The 9,925-nt window shown below is 52.5% G+C and overlaps 32 non-coding genes and 11 pseudogenes across 32 annotated transcripts; all 43 read left to right on the top strand.

The window, feature by feature from the left end:
- Positions 1-100: 100 nt before the first annotated feature.
- Positions 101-219, top strand: LOC131123082 (5S ribosomal RNA). Its single transcript, XR_009128685.1, has one exon. It is a non-coding gene; the product is annotated as a 5S ribosomal RNA (ribosomal RNA).
- Positions 220-331: 112 nt separating this feature from the next.
- On the top strand, positions 332-450 carry LOC131121601 (5S ribosomal RNA). Its single transcript, XR_009128104.1, has one exon. It is a non-coding gene; the product is annotated as a 5S ribosomal RNA (ribosomal RNA).
- Positions 451-562: 112 nt separating this feature from the next.
- On the top strand, positions 563-681 carry LOC131122020 (5S ribosomal RNA). Its single transcript, XR_009128503.1, has one exon. It is a non-coding gene; the product is annotated as a 5S ribosomal RNA (ribosomal RNA).
- Positions 682-793: 112 nt separating this feature from the next.
- Positions 794-912, top strand: LOC131123359 (5S ribosomal RNA). The gene has a single exon (XR_009128712.1). It is a non-coding gene; the product is annotated as a 5S ribosomal RNA (ribosomal RNA).
- Positions 913-1,024: 112 nt separating this feature from the next.
- On the top strand, positions 1,025-1,143 carry LOC131120485 (5S ribosomal RNA). Its single transcript, XR_009127039.1, has one exon. It is a non-coding gene; the product is annotated as a 5S ribosomal RNA (ribosomal RNA).
- A 112-nt stretch (positions 1,144-1,255) lies between these two features.
- On the top strand, positions 1,256-1,374 carry LOC131121232 (5S ribosomal RNA). Its single transcript, XR_009127767.1, has one exon. It is a non-coding gene; the product is annotated as a 5S ribosomal RNA (ribosomal RNA).
- Positions 1,375-1,486: 112 nt separating this feature from the next.
- On the top strand, positions 1,487-1,605 carry LOC131121294 (5S ribosomal RNA). The gene has a single exon (XR_009127810.1). It is a non-coding gene; the product is annotated as a 5S ribosomal RNA (ribosomal RNA).
- A 112-nt stretch (positions 1,606-1,717) lies between these two features.
- LOC131123980 (5S ribosomal RNA) lies at positions 1,718-1,827 on the top strand (annotated as a pseudogene).
- A 112-nt stretch (positions 1,828-1,939) lies between these two features.
- Positions 1,940-2,058, top strand: LOC131121848 (5S ribosomal RNA). The gene has a single exon (XR_009128341.1). It is a non-coding gene; the product is annotated as a 5S ribosomal RNA (ribosomal RNA).
- Positions 2,059-2,170: 112 nt separating this feature from the next.
- LOC131121118 (5S ribosomal RNA) lies at positions 2,171-2,289 on the top strand. The gene has a single exon (XR_009127655.1). It is a non-coding gene; the product is annotated as a 5S ribosomal RNA (ribosomal RNA).
- Positions 2,290-2,401: 112 nt separating this feature from the next.
- On the top strand, positions 2,402-2,510 carry LOC131122718 (5S ribosomal RNA; annotated as a pseudogene).
- Positions 2,511-2,622: 112 nt separating this feature from the next.
- LOC131120323 (5S ribosomal RNA) lies at positions 2,623-2,741 on the top strand. Its single transcript, XR_009126880.1, has one exon. It is a non-coding gene; the product is annotated as a 5S ribosomal RNA (ribosomal RNA).
- Positions 2,742-2,853: 112 nt separating this feature from the next.
- Positions 2,854-2,963, top strand: LOC131123779 (5S ribosomal RNA; annotated as a pseudogene).
- Positions 2,964-3,075: 112 nt separating this feature from the next.
- LOC131121504 (5S ribosomal RNA) lies at positions 3,076-3,194 on the top strand. Its single transcript, XR_009128011.1, has one exon. It is a non-coding gene; the product is annotated as a 5S ribosomal RNA (ribosomal RNA).
- Positions 3,195-3,306: 112 nt separating this feature from the next.
- On the top strand, positions 3,307-3,425 carry LOC131120484 (5S ribosomal RNA). Its single transcript, XR_009127038.1, has one exon. It is a non-coding gene; the product is annotated as a 5S ribosomal RNA (ribosomal RNA).
- A 112-nt stretch (positions 3,426-3,537) lies between these two features.
- On the top strand, positions 3,538-3,656 carry LOC131120882 (5S ribosomal RNA). Its single transcript, XR_009127426.1, has one exon. It is a non-coding gene; the product is annotated as a 5S ribosomal RNA (ribosomal RNA).
- A 112-nt stretch (positions 3,657-3,768) lies between these two features.
- On the top strand, positions 3,769-3,887 carry LOC131121293 (5S ribosomal RNA). The gene has a single exon (XR_009127809.1). It is a non-coding gene; the product is annotated as a 5S ribosomal RNA (ribosomal RNA).
- A 112-nt stretch (positions 3,888-3,999) lies between these two features.
- Positions 4,000-4,109, top strand: LOC131123979 (5S ribosomal RNA; annotated as a pseudogene).
- A 112-nt stretch (positions 4,110-4,221) lies between these two features.
- LOC131122486 (5S ribosomal RNA) lies at positions 4,222-4,340 on the top strand (annotated as a pseudogene).
- Positions 4,341-4,452: 112 nt separating this feature from the next.
- On the top strand, positions 4,453-4,571 carry LOC131124150 (5S ribosomal RNA). Its single transcript, XR_009128815.1, has one exon. It is a non-coding gene; the product is annotated as a 5S ribosomal RNA (ribosomal RNA).
- A 112-nt stretch (positions 4,572-4,683) lies between these two features.
- LOC131123450 (5S ribosomal RNA) lies at positions 4,684-4,792 on the top strand (annotated as a pseudogene).
- A 112-nt stretch (positions 4,793-4,904) lies between these two features.
- LOC131120322 (5S ribosomal RNA) lies at positions 4,905-5,023 on the top strand. Its single transcript, XR_009126879.1, has one exon. It is a non-coding gene; the product is annotated as a 5S ribosomal RNA (ribosomal RNA).
- Positions 5,024-5,135: 112 nt separating this feature from the next.
- LOC131123778 (5S ribosomal RNA) lies at positions 5,136-5,245 on the top strand (annotated as a pseudogene).
- A 112-nt stretch (positions 5,246-5,357) lies between these two features.
- LOC131120997 (5S ribosomal RNA) lies at positions 5,358-5,476 on the top strand. Its single transcript, XR_009127537.1, has one exon. It is a non-coding gene; the product is annotated as a 5S ribosomal RNA (ribosomal RNA).
- A 112-nt stretch (positions 5,477-5,588) lies between these two features.
- LOC131121300 (5S ribosomal RNA) lies at positions 5,589-5,707 on the top strand. The gene has a single exon (XR_009127816.1). It is a non-coding gene; the product is annotated as a 5S ribosomal RNA (ribosomal RNA).
- Positions 5,708-5,818: 111 nt separating this feature from the next.
- On the top strand, positions 5,819-5,937 carry LOC131120616 (5S ribosomal RNA). Its single transcript, XR_009127165.1, has one exon. It is a non-coding gene; the product is annotated as a 5S ribosomal RNA (ribosomal RNA).
- A 112-nt stretch (positions 5,938-6,049) lies between these two features.
- Positions 6,050-6,168, top strand: LOC131121600 (5S ribosomal RNA). Its single transcript, XR_009128103.1, has one exon. It is a non-coding gene; the product is annotated as a 5S ribosomal RNA (ribosomal RNA).
- Positions 6,169-6,280: 112 nt separating this feature from the next.
- Positions 6,281-6,399, top strand: LOC131122019 (5S ribosomal RNA). Its single transcript, XR_009128502.1, has one exon. It is a non-coding gene; the product is annotated as a 5S ribosomal RNA (ribosomal RNA).
- Positions 6,400-6,511: 112 nt separating this feature from the next.
- On the top strand, positions 6,512-6,630 carry LOC131123348 (5S ribosomal RNA). The gene has a single exon (XR_009128711.1). It is a non-coding gene; the product is annotated as a 5S ribosomal RNA (ribosomal RNA).
- Positions 6,631-6,742: 112 nt separating this feature from the next.
- LOC131120867 (5S ribosomal RNA) lies at positions 6,743-6,861 on the top strand. Its single transcript, XR_009127412.1, has one exon. It is a non-coding gene; the product is annotated as a 5S ribosomal RNA (ribosomal RNA).
- A 112-nt stretch (positions 6,862-6,973) lies between these two features.
- LOC131121404 (5S ribosomal RNA) lies at positions 6,974-7,092 on the top strand. Its single transcript, XR_009127914.1, has one exon. It is a non-coding gene; the product is annotated as a 5S ribosomal RNA (ribosomal RNA).
- A 112-nt stretch (positions 7,093-7,204) lies between these two features.
- Positions 7,205-7,323, top strand: LOC131121292 (5S ribosomal RNA). Its single transcript, XR_009127808.1, has one exon. It is a non-coding gene; the product is annotated as a 5S ribosomal RNA (ribosomal RNA).
- Positions 7,324-7,435: 112 nt separating this feature from the next.
- On the top strand, positions 7,436-7,545 carry LOC131123969 (5S ribosomal RNA; annotated as a pseudogene).
- A 112-nt stretch (positions 7,546-7,657) lies between these two features.
- LOC131122485 (5S ribosomal RNA) lies at positions 7,658-7,776 on the top strand (annotated as a pseudogene).
- Positions 7,777-7,888: 112 nt separating this feature from the next.
- LOC131122717 (5S ribosomal RNA) lies at positions 7,889-7,997 on the top strand (annotated as a pseudogene).
- A 112-nt stretch (positions 7,998-8,109) lies between these two features.
- On the top strand, positions 8,110-8,228 carry LOC131120321 (5S ribosomal RNA). Its single transcript, XR_009126878.1, has one exon. It is a non-coding gene; the product is annotated as a 5S ribosomal RNA (ribosomal RNA).
- A 112-nt stretch (positions 8,229-8,340) lies between these two features.
- On the top strand, positions 8,341-8,450 carry LOC131123777 (5S ribosomal RNA; annotated as a pseudogene).
- Positions 8,451-8,562: 112 nt separating this feature from the next.
- Positions 8,563-8,681, top strand: LOC131121503 (5S ribosomal RNA). Its single transcript, XR_009128010.1, has one exon. It is a non-coding gene; the product is annotated as a 5S ribosomal RNA (ribosomal RNA).
- A 112-nt stretch (positions 8,682-8,793) lies between these two features.
- On the top strand, positions 8,794-8,912 carry LOC131120996 (5S ribosomal RNA). Its single transcript, XR_009127536.1, has one exon. It is a non-coding gene; the product is annotated as a 5S ribosomal RNA (ribosomal RNA).
- Positions 8,913-9,024: 112 nt separating this feature from the next.
- LOC131121289 (5S ribosomal RNA) lies at positions 9,025-9,143 on the top strand. The gene has a single exon (XR_009127805.1). It is a non-coding gene; the product is annotated as a 5S ribosomal RNA (ribosomal RNA).
- Positions 9,144-9,254: 111 nt separating this feature from the next.
- On the top strand, positions 9,255-9,373 carry LOC131120615 (5S ribosomal RNA). Its single transcript, XR_009127164.1, has one exon. It is a non-coding gene; the product is annotated as a 5S ribosomal RNA (ribosomal RNA).
- A 112-nt stretch (positions 9,374-9,485) lies between these two features.
- Positions 9,486-9,604, top strand: LOC131121599 (5S ribosomal RNA). The gene has a single exon (XR_009128102.1). It is a non-coding gene; the product is annotated as a 5S ribosomal RNA (ribosomal RNA).
- A 112-nt stretch (positions 9,605-9,716) lies between these two features.
- Positions 9,717-9,835, top strand: LOC131122017 (5S ribosomal RNA). The gene has a single exon (XR_009128500.1). It is a non-coding gene; the product is annotated as a 5S ribosomal RNA (ribosomal RNA).
- The last annotated feature ends 90 nt before the right edge of the window (positions 9,836-9,925 follow it).

Below are 9,925 nucleotides of genomic sequence, written 5' to 3'. Positions count from 1 at the left end.
TGCTCTTGCCTGACAGCAGAGGGCGCTGTTTGACACTTTTTGCTGGAGTCGAGTTTGGCCTGCGTCGACTTCAAATAGGATCTTTTCAGTTGCCCTGGCAGCTTACGGCCATACTACCCTGAAAACGCCCGATCTCGTCTGATCTCGGAAGCTAAGCAGGGGCGGGCCTGGTTAGTACTTGGATGGGAGACCGCCTGGGAATACCAGGTGCTGTAAGCTTTTTATGGTTTCTGCTCTTGTCTGACAGCAGAGGGCGCTGTTTGACCCTTTTTGCTGGAGTCTAGTTTGGCCTGTGTCGCCTTCAAATAGGATCTTTTCAGTTGCCCTGGCAGCTTACGGCCATACTACCCTGAAAACGCCCAATCTCGTCCGACCTTGGAAGCTAAGCAGGGGCGGGCCTGGTTAATACTTGGATGGGAGACCGCCTGGGAATACCAGGTGCTGTACGCTTTTTATGGTTTCTGCTCTTGCCTGACAGCAGAGGGCGCTGTTTGACGCTATTTGCTGGAGTCTAGTTTGGCCTGCGTCGCTTTCAAATAGGATCTTTTCAGTTGACCTGTCAGCTTACGGCCATACTACCTTCAAAACGCCCGATCTCGTCCAATCTCGGAAGCTAAGCAGTGGCGGGCCTGGTTAGTACTTGGATGGGAGACCGCCTGGGAATACCAGGTGCTGTAAGCTTTTTATGGTTTCTGCTCTTGCCTGACAGCAGAGGGCGCTGTTTGACACTTTTTGCTGGAGTCTAGTTTGGCCTGCGTCGCCTTCAAATAGGATCTTTTCAGTTGCCCTGGCAGCTTACGGCCATACTACCCTGAAAACGCCCGATCTCGTCCGACCTCGGAAGCTAAGCAGGGGCGGGCCTGGTTAGTACTTGGATGGGAGACCGCCTGGGAATACCAGGTGCTGTAAGCTTTTTATGGTTTCTGCTCTTGCCTGACAGCAGAGGGCGCTGTTTGACACTATTTGCTGGAGTCTAGTTTGGCCTGTGTCGCCTTCAAATAGGATCTTTTCAGTTGACCTGTCAGCTTACAGCCATACTACCCTGAAAACGCCCGATCTCGTCCGATCTCGGAAGCTAAGCAGGGGCGGGCCTGGTTAGTACTTGGAGGGGAGACCGCCTGGGAATACCAGGTGCTGTAAGCTTTTTATGGTTTCTGCTCTTGCCTGAAAGCAGAGGGCGCTGTTTGACACTTTTTGCTGGAGTCTAGTTTGGCCTGCGTCGCCTTCAAATAGGATCTTTTCAGTTGTCCTGGCAGCTTACGGCCATACTCCCCTGAAAACGCATGATCTCGTCCGATCTCGGAAGCTAAGCAGGGGCGGGCCTGGTTAGTACTTGGATGGGAGACCGCCTGGGAATACCAGGTGCTGTAAGCTTTTTATGGTTTCTGCTCTTGCCTGACAGCAGAGGGCGCTGTTTGACACTTTTTGCTGGAGTCTAGTTTGGCCTGCGTCACCTTCAAATAGGATCTTTTTAGTCGACCTGGCAGCTTACGGCCATACTACCCTGAAAATGCCCGATCTCGTCCGATCTCGGAGGCTAAGCAGGGGCGGGCCTGGTTAGTACTTGGATGGGAGACCGCCTGGGAATACCAGGTGCTGTCAGCTTTTTATGGTTTCTGCTCTTGCCTGACAGCAGAGGGCGCTGTTTGACATTTTTTGCTGGAGTCGAGTTTGGCCTGCGTCGCCTTCAAATAGGATCTTTTCAGTTGACCTGGCAGCTTACGGCCATACTACCCTGAAAGTGCCCGATCTCGGAAGCTAAGCAGGGGCGGGCATTGGTTAGTACTTGGATGGGAGACCGCCTGGGAATACCAGGTGCTGTCAGCTTTTTATGGTTTCTGCTCTTGCCTGACAGCAGAGGGCGCTGTTTGACATTTTTTGCTGGAGTCGAGTTTGGCCTGCGTCGCCTTCAAATAGAATCTTTTCAGTTGCCCTTGCAGCTTACGGCCATACTACCCTGAAAATGCCCTATCTCATCCGATCTAGGAAGCTAATCAGGGGCGGGCCTGGTTAGTACTAGGATGGGAGACCTTCTGGGAATACCAGCTGCTGTAAGCTTTTTATGGTTTCTGCTCTTGCCTGACAGCAGAGGGCGCTGTTTGACACTTTTTGCTGGAGTCTAGTTTGGCCTGCGTCGCCTTCAAATAGGATCTTTTCAGTTGCCCTGGCAGCTTACAGCCATACTACCCTGAAAATGCCCGATCTCGTCCGATCTCGGAAGCTAAGCAGGGGCGGGCCTGGTTAGTTCTTGGGTGGGAGACCGCCTGGGAATACCAGGTGCTGTAAGCTTTTTATGGTTTCTGCTCTTGCCTGACAGCAGAGGGCGCTGTTTGACACTTTTTGCTGGAGTCTAGTTTGGCCTGCGTCGCCTTCAAATAGGATCTTTTCAGTTGACCTGGCAGCTTACGGCCATACTACCCTGAAAACGCCCGATCTCGGAAGCTAAGCAGGGGCGGGCTTGGTTAGTACTTGGATGGGAGACCGCCTGGGAATACCAGGTGCTGTAAGCTTTTTATGGTTTCTGCTCTTGCCTGACAGCAGAGGGCGCTGTTTGACACTTTTTGCTGGAGTCTAGTTTGGCCTGCGTCACCTTCAAATAGGATCTTTTTAGTCGACCTGGCAGCTTACGGCCATACTACCCTGAAAACGCCCGATCTCGTCCGATCTCGGAAGCTAAGCAGGGGCGGGCCTGGTTAGTACTTGGATGGGAGACCGCCTGGGAATACCAGGTGCTGTCAGCTTTTTATGGTTTCTGCTCTTGCCTGACAGCAGAGGGCGCTGTTTGACATTTTTTGCTGGAGTCGAGTTTGGCCTGCGTCGCCTTCAAATAGGATCTTTTCAGTTGACCTGGCAGCTTACGGCCATACTACCCTGAAAGTGCCCGATCTCGGAAGCTAAGCAGGGGCGGGCCTTGGTTAGTACTTGGATGGGAGACCGCCTGGGAATACCAGGTGCTGTCAGCTTTTTATGGTTTCTGCTCTTGCCTGACAGCAGAGGGCGCTGTTTGACATTTTTTGCTGGAGTCGAGTTTGGCCTGCGTCGCCTTCAAATAGAATCTTTTCAGTTGCCCTGGCAGCTTACGGCCATACTACCCTGAAAATGCCCGATCTCATCCGATCTAGGAAGCTAATCAGGGGCGGGCCTGGTTAGTACTAGGATGGGAGACCTTCTGGGAATACCAGGTGCTGTAAGCTTTTTATGGTTTCTGCTCTTGCCTGACAGCAGAGGGCGCTGTTTGACACTATTTGCTGGAGTCTAGTTTGGCCTGTGTCGCCTTCAAATAGGATCTTTTCAGTTGACCTGTCAGCTTACAGCCATACTACCCTGAAAACGCCCGATCTCGTCCGATCTCGGAAGCTAAGCAGGGGCGGGCCTGGTTAGTACTTGGAGGGGAGACCGCCTGGGAATACCAGGTGCTGTAAGCTTTTTATGGTTTCTGCTCTTGCCTGAAAGCAGAGGGCGCTGTTTGACACTTTTTGCTGGAGTCTAGTTTGGCCTGCGTCGCCTTCAAATAGGATCTTTTCAGTTGTCCTGGCAGCTTACGGCCATACTACCCTGAAAACGCATGATCTCGTCCGATCTCGGAAGCTAAGCAGGGGCGGGCCTGGTTAGTACTTGGATGGGAGACCGCCTGGGAATACCAGGTGCTGTAAGCTTTTTATGGTTTCTGCTCTTGCCTGACAGCAGAGGGCGCTGTTTGACACTTTTTGCTGGAGTCTAGTTTGGCCTGCGTCACCTTCAAATAGGATCTTTTTAGTCGACCTGGCAGCTTACGGCCATACTACCCTGAAAATGCCCGATCTCGTCCGATCTCGGAGGCTAAGCAGGGGCGGGCCTGGTTAGTACTTGGATGGGAGACCGCCTGGGAATACCAGGTGCTGTCAGCTTTTTATGGTTTCTGCTCTTGCCTGACAGCAGAGGGCGCTGTTTGACATTTTTTGCTGGAGTCGAGTTTGGCCTGCGTCGCCTTCAAATAGGATCTTTTCAGTTGACCTGGCAGCTTACGGCCATACTACCCTGAAAGTGCCCGATCTCGGAAGCTAAGCAGGGGCGGGCATTGGTTAGTACTTGGATGGGAGACCGCCTGGGAATACCAGGTGCTGTCAGCTTTTTATGGTTTCTGCTCTTGCCTGACAGCAGAGGGCGCTGTTTGACATTTTTTGCTGGAGTCGAGTTTGGCCTGCGTCGCCTTCAAATAGAATCTTTTCAGTTGCCCTGGCAGCTTACGGCCATACTACCCTGAAAATGCCCGATCTCATCCGATCTAGGAAGCTAATCAGGGGCGGGCCTGGTTAGTACTAGGATGGGAGACCTTCTGGGAATACCAGCTGCTGTAAGCTTTTTATGGTTTCTGCTCTTGCCTGACAGCAGAGGGCGCTGTTTGACACTTTTTGCTGGAGTCTAGTTTGGCCTGCGTCGCCTTCAAATAGGATCTTTTCAGTTGCCCTGGCAGCTTACAGCCATACTACCCTGAAAATGCCCGATCTCGTCCGATCTCGGAAGCTAAGCAGGGGCGGGCCTGGTTAGTACTTGGATGGGAGACCGCCTGGGAATACCAGGTGCTGTAAGCTTTTTATGGTTTCTGCTCTTGCCTGACAGCAGAGGGCGCTGTTTGACACTTTTTGCTGGAGTCTAGTTTGGCCTGCGTCGCCTTCAAATAGGATCTTTTCAGTTGACCTGGCAGCTTACGGCCATAGTACCCTGAAAACGCCCGATCTCGGAAGCTAAGCAGGGGCGGGCTTGGTTAGTACTTGGATGGGAGACCGCCTGGGAATACCAGGTGCTGTAAGCTTTTTATGGTTTCTGCTCTTGCCTGACAGCAGAGGGCGCTGTTTGACACTTTTTGCTGGAGTCTAGTTTGGCCTGCGTCACCTTCAAATAGGATCTTTTTAGTCGACCTGGCAGCTTACGGCCATACTACCCTGAAAACGCCCGATCTCGTCCGATCTCGGAAGCTAAGCAGGGGCGGGCCTGGTTAGTACTTGGATGGGAGACCGCCTGGGAATACCAGGTGCTGTCAGCTTTTTATGGTTTCTGCTCTTGCCTGACAGCAGAGGGCGCTGTTTGACATTTTTTGCTGGAGTCGAGTTTGGCCTGCGTCGCCTTCAAATAGGATCTTTTCAGTTGACCTGGCAGCTTACGGCCATACTACCCTGAAAGTGCCCGATCTCGGAAGCTAAGCAGGGGCGGGCCTTGGTTAGTACTTGGATGGGAGACCGCCTGGGAATACCAGGTGCTGTCAGCTTTTTATGGTTTCTGCTCTTGCCTGACAGCAGAGGGCGCTGTTTGACATTTTTTGCTGGAGTCGAGTTTGGCCTGCGTCGCCTTCAAATAGAATCTTTTCAGTTGCCCTGGCAGCTTACGGCCATACTACCCTGAAAACGCCCGATCTCGTCCGACCTTGGAAGCTAAGCAGGGGCGGGCCTGTTTAGTACTTGGATGGGAGACCGCCTGGGAATACCAGGTGCTGTAAGCTTTTTATGGTTTCTGCTCTTGCCTGACAGCAGAGGGCGCTGTTTGACACTTTTTGCTGGATTCTAGTTTGGCCTGCATCGCCTTCAAATAGGATCTTTTCAGTTGACCTGGCAGCTTACGGCCATACTACCCTGAAAACGCCCGATCTCGTCCGATCTCGGAAGCTAAGCAGGGGCGGGCCTGGTTAGTACTTGGATGGGAGACCGCCTGGGAATACCAGGTGCTGTAAGCCTTTATGGTTTCTGCTCTTGCCTGACAGCAGAGGGCGCTGTTTGACACTTTTTGCTGGAGTCGAGTTTGGCCTGCGTCGACTTCAAATAGGATCTTTTCAGTTGCCCTGGCAGCTTACGGCCATACTACCCTGAAAACGCCCGATCTTGTCTGATCTCGGAAGCTAAGCAGGGGCGGGCCTGGTTAGTACTTGGATGGGAGACCGCCTGGGAATACCAGGTGCTGTAAGCTTTTTATGGTTTCTGCTCTTGTCTGACAGCAGAGGGCGCTGTTTGACCCTTTTTGCTGGAGTCTAGTTTGGCCTGTGTCGCCTTCAAATAGGATCTTTTCAGTTGCCCTGGCAGCTTACGGCCATACTACCCTGAAAACGCCCAATCTCGTCCGACCTTGGAAGCTAAGCAGGGGCGGGCCTGGTTAATACTTGGATGGGAGACCGCCTGGGAATACCAGGTGCTGTACGCTTTTTATGGTTTCTGCTCTTGCCTGACAGCAGAGGGCGCTGTTTGACGCTATTTGCTGGAGTCTAGTTTGGCCTGCGTCGCTTTCAAATAGGATCTTTTCAGTTGACCTGTCAGCTTACGGCCATACTACCTTCAAAACGCCCGATCTCGTCCAATCTCGGAAGCTAAGCAGTGGCGGGCCTGGTTAGTACTTGGATGGGAGACCGCCTGGGAATACCAGGTGCTGTAAGCTTTTTATGGTTTCTGCTCTTGCCTGACAGCAGAGGGCGCTGTTTGACACTTTTTGCTGGAGTCTAGTTTGGCCTGCGTCGCCTTCAAATAGGATCTTTTCAGTTGCCCTGGCAGCTTACGGCCATACTACCCTGAAAACGCCCGATCTCGTCCGACCTCGGAAGCTAAGCAGGGGCGGGCCTGGTTAGTACTTGGATGGGAGACCGCCTGGGAATACCAGGTGCTGTAAGCTTTTTATGGTTTCTGCTCTTGCCTGACAGCAGAGGGCGCTGTTTGACACTATTTGCTGGAGTCTAGTTTGGCCTGTGTCGCCTTCAAATAGGATCTTTTCAGTTGACCTGTCAGCTTACGGCCATACTACCCTGGAAACGCCCGATCTCGTCCGGTCTCGGAAGCTAAGCAGGGGCGGGCCTGGTTAGTACTTGGAGGGGAGACCGCCTGGGAATACCAGGTGCTGTAAGCTTTTTATGGTTTCTGCTCTTGCCTGAAAGCAGAGGGCGCTGTTTGACACTTTTTGCTGGAGTCTAGTTTGGCCTGCGTCGCCTTCAAATAGGATCTTTTCAGTTGTCCTGGCATCTTACGGCCATACTACCCTGAAAACGCATGATCTCGTCCGATCTCGGAAGCTAAGCAGGGGCGGGCCTGGTTAGTACTTGGATGGGAGACCGCCTGGGAATACCAGGTGCTGTAAGCTTTTTATGGTTTCTGCTCTTGCCTGAAAGCAGAGGGCGCTGTTTGACACTATTTGCTGGAGTCTAGTTTGGCCTGTGTCGCCTTCAAATAGGATCTTTTTAGTCGACCTGGCAGCTTACGGCCATACTACCCTGAAAATGCCCGATCTCGTCCGATCTCGGAGGCTAAGCAGGGGCGGGCCTGGTTAGTACTTGGATGGGAGACCGCCTGGGAATACCAGGTGCTGTCAGCTTTTTATGGTTTCTGCTCTTGCCTGACAGCAGAGGGCGCTGTTTGACATTTTTTGCTGGAGTCGAGTTTGGCCTGCGTCGCCTTCAAATAGGATCTTTTCAGTTGACCTGGCAGCTTACGGCCATACTACCCTGAAAGTGCCCGATCTCGGAAGCTAAGCAGGGGCGGGCATTGGTTAGTACTTGGATGGGAGACCGCCTGGGAATACCAGGTGCTGTCAGCTTTTTATGGTTTCTGCTCTTGCCTGACAGCAGAGGGCGCTGTTTGACATTTTTTGCTGGAGTCGAGTTTGGCCTGCGTCGCCTTCAAATAGAATCTTTTCAGTTGCCCTGGCAGCTTACGGCCATACTACCCTGAAAATGCCCGATCTCATCCGATCTAGGAAGCTAATCAGGGGCGGGCCTGGTTAGTACTAGGATGGGAGACCTTCTGGGAATACCAGCTGCTGTAAGCTTTTTATGGTTTCTGCTCTTGCCTGACAGCAGAGGGCGCTGTTTGACACTTTTTGCTGGAGTCTAGTTTGGCCTGCGTCGCCTTCAAATAGGATCTTTTCAGTTGACCTGGCAGCTTACGGCCATACTACCCTGAAAACGCCCGATCTCGGAAGCTAAGCAGGGGCGGGCTTGGTTAGTACTTGGATGGGAGACCGCCTGGGAATACCAGGTGCTGTAAGCTTTTTATGGTTTCTGCTCTTGCCTGACAGCAGAGGGCGCTGTTTGACACTTTTTGCTGGAGTCTAGTTTGGCCTGCGTCACCTTCAAATAGGATCTTTTTAGTCGACCTGGCAGCTTACGGCCATACTACCCTGAAAACGCCCGATCTCGTCCGATCTCGGAAGCTAAGCAGGGGCGGGCCTGGTTAGTACTTGGATGGGAGACCGCCTGGGAATACCAGGTGCTGTCAGCTTTTTATGGTTTCTGCTCTTGCCTGACAGCAGAGGGCGCTGTTTGACATTTTTTGCTGGAGTCGAGTTTGGCCTGCGTCGCCTTCAAATAGGATCTTTTCAGTTGACCTGGCAGCTTACGGCCATACTACCCTGAAAGTGCCCGATCTCGGAAGCTAAGCAGGGGCGGGCCTTGGTTAGTACTTGGATGGGAGACCGCCTGGGAATACCAGGTGCTGTCAGCTTTTTATGGTTTCTGCTCTTGCCTGACAGCAGAGGGCGCTGTTTGACATTTTTTGCTGGAGTCGAGTTTGGCCTGCGTCGCCTTCAAATAGAATCTTTTCAGTTGCCCTGGCAGCTTACGGCCATACTACCCTGAAAATGCCCGATCTCATCCGATCTAGGAAGCTAATCAGGGGCGGGCCTGGTTAGTACTAGGATGGGAGACCTTCTGGGAATACCAGGTGCTGTAAGCTTTTTATGGTTTCTGCTCTTGCCTGACAGCAGAGGGCGCTGTTTGGCACTTTTTGCTGGAGTCTAGTTTGGCCTGCGTCGCCTTCAAATAGGATCTTTTCAGTTGCCCTGGCAGCTTACGGCCATACTACCCTGAAAACGCCCGATCTCGTCCGACCTTGGAAGCTAAGCAGGGGCGGGCCTGTTTAGTACTTGGATGGGAGACCGCCTGGGAATACCAGGTGCTGTAAGCTTTTTATGGTTTCTGCTCTTGCCTGACAGCAGAGGGCGCTGTTTGACACTTTTTGCTGGATTCTAGTTTGGCCTGCATCGCCTTCAAATAGGATCTTTTCAGTTGACCTGGCAGCTTACGGCCATACTACCCTGAAAACGCCCGATCTCGTCCGATCTCGGAAGCTAAGCAGGGGCGGGCCTGGTTAGTACTTGGATGGGAGACCGCCTGGGAATACCAGGTGCTGTAAGCCTTTATGGTTTCTGCTCTTGCCTGACAGCAGAGGGCGCTGTTTGACACTTTTTGCTGGAGTCGAGTTTGGCCTGCGTCGACTTCAAATAGGATCTTTTCAGTTGCCCTGGCAGCTTACGGCCATACTACCCTGAAAACGCCCGATCTTGTCTGATCTCGGAAGCTAAGCAGGGGCGGGCCTGGTTAGTACTTGGATGGGAGACCGCCTGGGAATACCAGGTGCTGTAAGCTTTTTATGGTTTCTGCTCTTGTCTGACAGCAGAGGGCGCTGTTTGACCCTTTTTGCTGGAGTCTAGTTTGGCCTGTGTCGCCTTCAAATAGGATCTTTTCAGTTGCCCTGGCAGCTTACGGCCATACTACCCTGAAAACGCCCAATCTCGTCCGACCTTGGAAGCTAAGCAGGGGCGGGCCTGGTTAATACTTGGATGGGAGACCGCCTGGGAATACCAGGTGCTGTACGCTTTTTATGGTTTCTGCTCTTGCCTGACAGCAGAGGGCGCTGTTTGACGCTATTTGCTGGAGTCTAGTTTGGCCTGCGTCGCTTTCAAATAGGATCTTTTCAGTTGACCTGTCAGCTTACGGCCATACTACCTTCAAAACGCCCGATCTCGTCCAATCTCGGAAGCTAAGCAGTGGCGGGCCTGGTTAGTACTTGGATGGGAGACCGCCTGGGAATACCAGGTGCTGTAAGCTTTTTATGGTTTCTGCTCTTGCCTGACAGCAGAGGGCGCTGTTTGACACTTTTTGCTGGAGTCTAGTTTGGCCTGCGTCGCCTTCAAATAG

Source organism: Doryrhamphus excisus, chromosome 2 (assembly GCF_030265055.1).
Source record: "Doryrhamphus excisus isolate RoL2022-K1 chromosome 2, RoL_Dexc_1.0, whole genome shotgun sequence".
In the NCBI taxonomy this organism is placed as follows: Eukaryota; Metazoa; Chordata; class Actinopteri; order Syngnathiformes; family Syngnathidae; genus Doryrhamphus; species Doryrhamphus excisus.
This window is presented reverse-complemented; position numbering and strand designations above follow the sequence as displayed.